Source organism: Podarcis melisellensis (genome assembly GCF_964234715.1).
Source record: "Podarcis melisellensis genome assembly, chromosome: 7".
Taxonomy (NCBI): Eukaryota; Metazoa; Chordata; class Lepidosauria; order Squamata; family Lacertidae; genus Podarcis; species Podarcis melisellensis.
This window is the reverse complement of record NC_138539.1, coordinates 90,352,141-90,363,017: the sequence shown is the minus strand read 5'-3', so window position 1 is coordinate 90,363,017 and position 10,877 is coordinate 90,352,141.

Genomic DNA, 10,877 nt, shown 5'->3' with positions numbered 1-10,877 from the left:
ATCCATTTGAGGTTTTCCTTCAGCTACTACGGCCCAACACTTTATCTCCCCCACCACCACCCAAAATAAATAAACAAATCTGGAGTTTTTCTGTCCTCTGGAAATCTGAAAAGGAGACCAGCACCATGGTGGGCATAGCAGGAAATAGCATTTCATGGGTGTAGACAGAAAATCTGGGTCTGAAAACGTATTTCATCTGTGCAAACATTGCAGCTTTCCAAACAGAAATATTCCCTTCCCCTGTGCACTGTTAAGAGAGGTTGTCTTGACCCCCAAAGAGCCAGTTTGGGGGTGCAGGGGGACAGTGGGGGGAGCCCCTTTGCACAAGCCAAAGTCATTGTGGAGCTGGCAGGGCAGGTGAATGCCATGTGGTATTTGAATACAATCCCATTTGGATATGAGCTGCCACGGGAGAAAACAATTGGGGGATTTTGTGGGTCCTTTCCAACAAGGTTGCAGACTAAAAGCACACCTGGAAGTAAGTGTCGCTGAACACAATTGCATATTTAATTTATTTAAGGCAGTTATACTCTACCCTTTAGCCAAACTTCAAACCTGAGAAGACACACACATATTGCTTTGTACATCATCGAGCCTACCTGGTGGCAGTGAAGGATGCAAAGAGAAACTGCTTTCCTGCCTCCACTGCAGCCTCATTGTGTCGGCCAGCAGAGCTTTCTGGGTGGTGCAGGACCTGTTACCTGGCCTAAAGGAAGTGGCAGAACCGACAGCAGCTCCATGTGATTGTTTGCAAAACATTCTGAGGATAAAACCACTTGCCTCCATCGAGAACTTGCTTCCACTGTTACAGCAGATGAATCTCAAGGGGTGTGCAGAGCACAGTCTGGTCCTGTGGTGTTGGACTGCTTTGGTTGCCCTGTATGATGACCTTGGCCAAGACAGATACAGGGGAAATATATCCTTGTTAATTCTCAACTTCTCAGTGGCTTTTGATACCATCAAAAATTGTATCTTTCTGGAATAGCTGGCTGAGTTGGGGATACATGGCACTGCTTTGTGGTGGTTCTGGTCCTACTGGATGTTGTGTTGGATGAGTTTCAGCTGGTAAAGCTGGAGGATGTGAACAAGGTCCTTGGATCAGTCAGGACAACCACTTGCGCTCTGGACCCTTGCCCCTCATGAGAAAAGCTAGCAGGGAGGGGGCAGCTGGCTGGGTGATCAATGCCTCCCTATGAGACTGGATGGTTTCCGCCTGCTTGAAGGAGGCGGTGGTAAAACCACTCCTTAAGAAACGCTCCCTGGACTCAGAAAATTGAAATAACTACTGGCCAGTTGCTAATCTCCCCTACTTGGGCAAGGTTCTTGAGGCTATGGAACAGATCCAGGTGCTCTTGGAGGAAACTGATTTTCTAGATCCATTTCAATTGGGGTTTAGGTCTGGTTTTGGCCCAGAAGGATCTAGAACATGTGCAGAGGAGGGCAACCAAACCTTACGAGGAACGGTTGAGGGAACCAGGTTTGTTTAACTTGGAACAGAGGAGACTGAGAGGAGATATGAGAGCCAACTTCAAATATCTAAAGGGCTGTCACATGGAAGATGGCGCAAGCTTGTTTTCTCCTGTTCTGGAGGCTAGGACCCAAACCAATGGCTTCAGGATACAAGAAAGAAGATTATGGCCAAAACAGCAGAGATAACTTTCAAAAGTGAAACAGCCTCTCTCAGGAGGGTGTGGACTGTCCTTTATTTGAGGTTGGGTGGGCACCTCCCATGTATGATCTGGCTGAGATTGGGGTGCCATTTCCTGGACATTCCCGGGATGTCAATGCCGGAATTGATGCCTAGGAGGAATTTCCAAAAAGTTGTGCTTTGTCCTGGATCTTATGCAAGTCAATTGAAAAATCAGGTGACTTTTTGGTGTGTCTTTTTTTAAAAAACCTCAACAACATTTGGGGTGTCCTGGTCTTTACTTTTTGAAATATGGCAACCCTAACCCTTGGGATCCCTGTCAACTCTATGCCACTTTTCTTCAAAATTTGCATAGAGATGGGGAGGTGGCCTTCAATGGCCACATGATGGCACCAGAGAAGAGCAGTTAGTCCCAACCAGGCCAGCCAAGGGGCCTTACTGCCTCCCCTCTCCCGGAGTAGCTCTTGATGGTTTTATGTTTGGCATAGCTGGCATTCCTTTCAGGGCCCTGGTCTCACTTTGGAACTGTGAGATGGAAAGAACCATAGACATATCCTCTCCTGCACAATAGAGCTTGATTGGTTTCTTAGTTTACTCAGGAGATAGTGGTAATTAATCAGGCAGGGAGATTTCTAAGTGCAGATGGCAGAAGTCTCACAGTGAATATGACCAAATAGAAGTACAAAAGCATTATCATATTTACTTTTGTGACAGCGATTGCTGGAAAGCTTTCTCCTTCCCCAGCCCATCATCCCAACAGTTGTCTGGTAGAGGGTTTTCTAGGTGGTTATTACTTCCAGAACCTGTGGGATCAGAACAGCTCAACCAATGGAAGCCAGATAACTTTTCACCTCTGTCACATTGGGGTTTCTAGAAAAGGTTTCAGGATAATTAGTACAAAATCCTTTACACAGTATTAGATTGCAAATGAGCCGTACTTTAAAAGTACTTGTTGAGATTATTATTATTTTAATATGTCATGACAGCTAAAGAGGCTTGTTGACACTGGATATGCAAACTTGCCATTTTTAAAGCAACAGGATTTGTGCCTTTCACATGTTCCTAAAAAATAGGTTCATTGAATGATTGATAATGATATTTGCTCAGTATGTAAGAGGAAAAGAGATCTGGAAAGAGATATAGGTGCTCTCGACAGGTGAGCTTTGCATTGGCACCAAGAACAGATAAACAGTTGGTCTGTGGGCACCCAAAGGGTGCTCATTAATGGTTCCTCATCATCCTGGAAGAAAGTGTCAAGTGAGGTGCCACAGGGTTCTGTCCTGGGCCCATTGTTCTTCATCATCTTTATAAATGACTTGGATGAAGGAATTGAGGGGAGGTTGATCAAATTTGCAGATGACACCAAACTGAGAAGGGTAGCTAATGCCACAGAAGACAGAATCAGGATTCAAGATGACCTTAGCAGACTGGAGAACTGGGCCCAAACTACTGTAACAAAATGAATTTCAAGAGGGGGAAATGTTAGGTCATACACTTAGGCAGGAAGAACCAGTTGCACAAATATAAGATGGGGGACACCTGTTGTCAAGTATGGGAGTTCCCCTCTCCCTTCTGGTAGCTCTCTGATAAGAATTAAGGAGCATTTGATAGATTTATAATTTTTCTATTACAGTATCATGTTGCTGACGCAGACACAACTTTCTGCAAGCACAGCAGTTGCTCATTCTGACTCCTCCCCTCTACTTCCGCAGCAAGAAGTGCGCCAGTGGAATGTCCCTCCCCCTCTGCATTTCCTTTGTTCTCTGACACGCTCATACTTCTGAGTTTGGGGGGGAGGAGTTCCCCCCCACTCTTGATTGATGTATCACCCAGCTGCTCCTTCCCTTCTGATTGCTTAGTTACTATCTCAAAGCTGGGGAGCTCCTCTCTCAATTGTGCATCCTCTGTGTCTGCCTGCCTCCTTGCTTCTGGAGACGCTGGACTCAGGGAAGGTGAATATTCCCCTTCCTCTTCTGTTAGGATCTGATCTTCCTGCGATTGCATTCCCTACTCTTTTGATCCAGTCCAGCCCCTAACATCTGGCTTCCCTGTAGCACACAAGAAAAGGATCTAGGGGTCTTAGCAGACCAGAAGCTTAACATGAGTCAACAGTGTGATGCAGCAGCAAAAACGTTAATGCAATTCTAGGCTCATCAACAAAAGTTTAGTGTCCAGATCATGGGAAGTGATAGTACCACTCTGTACTGCCTTGGTCAAACCACACCTGGAGTCCTGTGTCCAGTTCTGGGCATCACAATTTAAGAAGGATATGGACAAGCTGGAATGTGTGTGGAGGAGGGCAACCAAGATGATCAGGGGTCTGGAAACCAAGCCTTATGGGAAATTAGATATATTTAGCCTGGTAAAGAGGAGATATGATAGCCATCTTCAAATACCTAAAGGACAGTCACATAGAAGATGGGGCAAGCTTGTTTTCTCCTGCTCCAGAGCCAGAGGGTAGGACTCAAACCAACGGATTCAAGTTACAAGGAAGGAGATTCTGACTAAACATCAGGAAGAGTGGTGGACTCTCCTTCCTTGGAGCATTTTAAGCAGAGGTTGGGTGGCCATCTGTCAAGTCTGATCTAGTTGGGATTCCTGCATTGCTGGGGTTGGACTAGATGACCGTTGAGGTACTTTCCAACTCTACAATTCTATGATTCCATGATTTGGCTTGAAATATGAGTGGGGACACTGAACCCCTTTTCCTGAGTAAAGCCCCACCCCACAGCTCACCAAACCCCTGTCACAGGAAATTAGCCTTGGAACAATGGGATTTATAGCTGCTTCTGCAAGTGCCCTTTCCCCTTAGCTGAATGTACTTGGGAAACACTTCAAGGGATTCCTTGGAGAACCCTTCTAGAAGCATAATAATGGACAAGCCCAGACATTAGGCCCCAAACTTACTTTAAACAATATAGTTGAAGGAGACCCGAGTGATTTCAGAGGCTCTGTTTCTCAGCCTTCCTGCAATTGAAATGCCCCAAAGCCCCATTTCCTTGAATAAACATTAGAGATGGTTTACAATATACAAAGCTCATCTGATGTCTGTAAGAATGAAAAGCTTATTGCCAAGATAAATGCTTGAATGCAGAACATTGTTCTTGGCTTCAAACCTGACTGCACTCCAATCTCCCCACCCAAACCCACCTTGCTCTATAAATTCAAAATTAATTTTGATGCTATATAATGTTGTCACTGGCCACTTCCAGACAACCTGTTTATTGAGCATTCATCCTGACACCTTGCACAAAGTTTGTGAAGAGGCACTATGATGTCTGCTGTTTATTGAGAATTAATTCTGATTTGTTTGCTGGGCCCAACATTTCACCAAGCAACACACTTTTTAGTGCATTTTCTTGTCTCTTTATTTCAACAAGTCAGCCTTTCTGTGTGTGTTTCTGCAGTGGGCTTTCTGTTGCAGATGCGAAGGAAAGGTTTGCGCTTTCCATGACCCCATCCCCAACATCCTACCCCACAGCTAAGAAACTTAGTAAAAAAAGTTCCCATTGGTGCTGCAATAGCAGTCAGGGACCTCCATGGCTGTAATTAAGAAAAAACAAGAGTTTGGCCCTGTCTGTATATGACTCTACAGGTTGGTTGTTTGCTTTCCTATTTGAGGTTAACAGAAAAGGAAGAGACGTAGCTCTAGGGGCACATTAAATGATTGCAGTCTCATCTTCATGCCTATGGGATGTATGTTTCTCCTGCAGTTCAAAAAGCAGTTGGGTGTGTAATTCTAAACCCAGAAGGCAGCGGTGTGGGCGGCAAGGGCTGGGGGCCACCCTGCACTCTCTGCGTACACACACACTCGCCCGCCCGCCCGCCCTGGGCATGGGAACTCACACTCTGCTGCTGGTTTATTAGGTAAACATTAGGAGAGATTTGCACCAAAGTGCTGAAGAAGTTTCAAAAGGATTTTTTAAAAAATAAATGACTACAAAATGTAGAGAATTCAATTTAGGACTGAAAAAAATGAGAAATGGGGAAAAGTGAAATGGCCAGATCATTCCATCTGACTTGAGAGCATTCTCTCAAACCCGGATTCAAATGCAGCTTCTCCCAGCCTGACCTCAAATAGCACTATCACGTTGTTCTTCAGCACTGGGTGGCTTCCTACAGCTCATCCCACTCCACCCTCTTTCCTGGATTCTCTCCCAGAAGATAACCATAGAGATGGTGAGATGTCAGGAATCAGGCTGGTTTTCCTTTGAGTAAATCTTAGGGGAATGACTGCTGAGTTGCACTACCCTGTGATTTCTCCGAGATAGATATGCAGTGCCATTATGTATGCCCCCCCCAGAGAGAGAGAGAGAGAGAGAGTTATTGAAGTTGCCAAGCCAAATGTTTACAAGCTGAGGTTAGCAGATAGATGAATGGTTGTTTCTTTGCCTTCCCTTCTGCATATTCATCAGAATGCCTCCTCTAAAGGCAATTCAACATTTGTCCTATCAGGATTCTGAAGTTTTGCACAGAAGAGACCAGAGTTCATTGCTTAAAAAAAGGGCAGGAAATTACAGTTCAAAATAACATTCCAAAATGATGAGAGTTTTCCATGTTTAAAGCCAATCCAAGTAAGCCTTCAATAACTCTGCCCCATTTGAGACAGAATATTATTTTGAAGCACACAATTGTGGCAGGTTCACTCTTTCTTTCTGAGTCATTCTGCATCCCATAGTTCATGAATTGGTTACTTCAGGACTGGATTGCTGCAATACCCTGTGTGGGGCTTCCCTCACGCTTGATCCAGAGGCTGCTGTTGGTGCAGTATGCTGCAGCGCGATTGCTGACGGGAGTGAGGCCCTTTCAGGATACAGCGCCTGTGCTCAGAGACCTGCACTGGTTGCTGATCTGCTACCAGGCTGAGTTCAAGGTATATAAAGCCCTTAACAACTTGGGCCAGTTTACCTACAAGATTCCCTGCCACCCCCCCAATCATCCAACTTCTGCTTCAACTGGCCGAATTGGCTCTACTAAACATGCCCCATAATCCCTGTTCCACATTTGTAAGAACCTGATCATTTAGTGTGGCAGCTGGAACTCCCTGCCTATTGAGATCAAGCAAGTGCTTTCACTGTACTCTTTGGGGTGCCTGCTAAAAACATTCTTGTTTTGCCAAGGCTGCCCAGGTGTCTCTACAGCCACAGCTGGAGCTGCAACTCCCCAGCGGTTTGACTTCACCCCCAAAGGTACACCCTTCTATTGTCTCCCGAGACAGACAGTTGCCAGCCAACCCAGATGCTTAGAAAGCTGAGGTACCGTAATTATAATTTGTTTTAGGTTTTCCACTTTTGTATGTTTTAAAGCAGGGTTGTGAATCTGTTCTTCATTTTCTTGTTTTATCTTTTTTGTAAACTGCTTTGAGGGTTTGGGTTTGTTTTTTACAGCCAAGTCGTATATACATTTTATGAAACAAACAAACAAACAAAACTACCTCTTCCTGTGGGTAGCTCAGCTGGCAGAGCATGAGACTCCTCAACTCAGGGTCCTGGGCTTGAGCCCCCATTGGGTGAAAAGATCCCCGCTTTGCAAGGGGCTTGACTAGATGACCTCGTGATGCCTTCCAACTCTGCAATTCTATGATTCTAGGAAACAAACATAGCAGCCTGCCTTAGACTGTGAGGCAGACCGTTGGTCCTGGTAAGCTGTCCAGGATTTCAGAGGTGGAGATGCTGAGGACTGAGGCTAAGCAGAGGCTCTGCCACTGAGCAGTGACCCTTCCCCAACTCAGCTGTAACCACAAATGTCTTTTAAGCTCCCTCTGGGGTTATAACGTTTCACCCACCTTTTCCACTTCCCTGCCTCCAAACAATCAGCGCAATTTATTTCCTTTTTTCTGGGTCCTCCATAGACTTCTTTGGTTCAGAATGAATTATCTCCTCCCTATTCTCATATATCCTTTTCTCCTTTTTCCTCCCTCCTCAAAGCTCTTCTTGCTTTAACCATTTTTGGTAGCTCACTTTGAGAAGTTCTTCTCCTGGCTTTTATCCTGACACCCCTCCATTTACTCCATACCATTTGCTTAATGGACTCTGCCTTAAGCCTATTGGTGCAGCAGTTAGTCGAGATCTGCAGCTGTGCTGTCTTGTTCTGGTTTAAGACAATTAGGACAATGCTCTTGTGCAGGTGCTCCACCAAGTCACAAAGGGAAGCGGGGAAAGCCAAACTGGTAAAAGTTAAAAACCCACAAAAAGTGCAAAAATATTTATTCTCATAACAATGCAGTAAGATTATTTCAGCACATTTTGAGCTTCTGCCACACTTTATCATCAAGGCAATCACTGTAGTGAGAGATCACTGCCCAATGGTAGCTTGCCAAGGCTGCTTTTGGACAAAAACAAACAAGCAAACACAGAGCAAAGCAGTAAGAACTCATATGGTTTTGCTTCAAGACTCTTTCCAGTTCTGTGGACTGAATCGTGGCTGCCCTGTGACAGCATGGTAACTTCCCCTCATAGCTCCAAAAATAGTAGCCTGTGAATGCTTGGTGTCTTCTTGGAGACCTTCCCAGACACAAGTGGAGGAGATGCTTGAACAGGTGCATGTGAGTGAAAATGGCTTGCCCTGAGAGTATTTAGATTAATCCTCTCTATTTCTAAAAGGTGATTGGAGCTAGTAATATGTTCAGCTGTATATGCAGGATCCTGAAGCACTGGTTCTTGGTTCTAAACGCGGGTTTACCAGCTGCACTCACCCACCCCACACACTACAGAATGACACCTTTTTTGCATGTGCATGGCCTAATGTAGAAACACAGTTCACACAGTTGCTTTTTAAAGCAGGGATTGCCTAGCATGTACTGAAATGGAACTGATGAGCATGAAATCTCGGTGCTATGCAATGAAGAAGATAGAAAGCTTCCCAAGTGCATACAGAGCTTTAGCCAGTCAGACAGCCAACTTGAACTCGGGACTCCTTGCGCATGCACCAACAGACTGCCTGTATGGGTAAGTGCTTCCCCATGTCTGCAAACAGCACAGTACATATTGCTCTGTGTCTGCAGAAGTGCTTTCAGCATCAAGATGGATGAAAAAAAGGCTTGTCCATGAGATTGCTCCCTGTAAGGGCCAAAATATGTGGAATTTTGGGTGGAGTCATTAGCCTTGGCCTCACAGCAGCCCAAGCTGGGACTATAGTAGGGTTGCCACACGTCCCTAGAAGAACATGATCACATGATCCCTTTTTGGGGGGAGAAAAGTGTCCCCTGTTCTGTTTGGACTTCAAACATATTCATGCTCATTTTCCTCTTCCTTTTCCTCCTCCACGTGGGCAGAGGGTGGGTCCAGTGGGAGGAGGAGAGTGAGAGCCTGAGTGGGAGTTTGTGCAGGCAGAGAGAAGGTCCATGAGGAGGGGAGCCAAGAGTTGTTGTGAAATGTGTCATCATTCATTGCCTTGCGGGGAGGTCATAGTTCTGTTATAAAGCAACTACGTTGCATGCAGAAGGTTCCAGGTTCAGTTGCCTGCACCTGCAGGTTGGTCTGGAGGCATCCATGGTCTGAAACCCTGGAGAACTGCTGCCAATTAGTGTAGGCAGGACTGCCCTAGATGGGTGAACAGTCTGAGCTAGTGTGCAGTTGCTAACTATGCTCCTTCCCTCCCTACCAGCTTTGGATCTGCTTGTAGAAGCCTTGTAAGCTCCCAACTGGATCAAAGCAATAATGCTGAGAACCAGGCCAGCACTTTGCTGTGTAGTCTAGCTTGTAATTTACCACAATTTTTTGTAACACTTGCATTATAGCAGACTGCACCTTAGACATATGAGAAATAACTTACATTGTATTTCCTGTGATTAAGAAGAGCCATCATGATTCAACAGATGCCTAAGATGAAAGAACAGGATATCACAGCAGGATGTTCAACACAGTGGACAATACCACACAGCATATATTTTCATTAGATAGAATTTTCTGGCTCCCTGAGATAAACCAAGGGCACAGTCCACCAGGAAGTTCTTCCTTGTAAGTCTCGCTGAAATGTACAGGAGCCGTGAAACAGCAACACAGCTACAGCTATGCTTGTCACTGAATTTTTGCCTTCTGAAAACTTACACAAACCTGTCACTGAACTCAATTCACCACACACAGAGCAAGAGTTGTGGCGGCAAATGTGTCCCCAAACATTTTTCTAGGCAAAAAACAAAGACCACACAAAAGCAGTAACATGAGATTCATGATACCCCAAACTTGGAAACTTGTGTTTGCTTTGTATCTCACTTTCTGGAGAGGGGGGAAATGGCAAAAGTGCTCCAGAAGGGGAGGGTTTTCACTAGGTTTGCAAGATGGCAGGAAAGGGCTGAAATCTGCATCCTGTGTGACGTGGTCCCAATTCTGATCAGCAGCCACCCCCCTAAGACCAGAACTAAAAGGCTGGGAGATTCAGGACAGAGAAAAGAAAGTCCTTCTTTCTGCAGTGCAGAGTTGAACTATGGAACTCCCTCCCAGGGGAGGCAGGGATGACCATCCACCTGGATGGCTTCAAAAGAGGATCATTTATTATTTACCTGCAGCCCATCTGACTGAGTTGCCCCAGCCACTCTGGGTGGCTTCCAGCAAAATATAAAAACACAGTAAAAATCAAGCATCAAAAAGCTCCCCATATGGGGCTGCCTTCCGATGTCTTCTAAAAGTCATAGAGTTGTTTTTCTGTTTTAGTGGCTTTCCAAGAGGACTGGACGAACCCATGACGGAGAGGGCTATCGGTGGCTGTCAGCCACGAGGACCATGCTCTGTCTGCACAGCCAGAGGCAGCCATGCTGCTGGGAGAGAGTTCTTGTGCTGAATCCTGCCACTGTGACGGTGGTCTCATCCAGCAGGCTCCTCTTCTGTTCTTATTTAAATAACAAAACCGTAAATGCACTGGCACATACTGTCTACCTTGATGTTGGAGAAGCTCAGACTGTAACAAGCAGAGGCTTCCTCATGGCCATTAACACAAAATCCCTTTGTGTCTTGCAACAGAGATTGTTCAGAATATGCTCTCTTAACCCAGCAGCAGTCCTACAGTCTATGATTGTGAGCTGAAGGATGAGATGGGAGCCAGAGATATCAGCCCACTGCACAACAGATTCTCCTCAAAATATTTTTCATGCTGTGAAAAGCAGATAGTTTCCTCTTTTTTTTTTAAAAAAAAAAACATTTTTATTTGATTTTACAATGCAAAATTATAAAAAATATCAAATACATAACCATATACAGAGATTCCTCCAAATCTCAGGACTTCTCCACCTCCA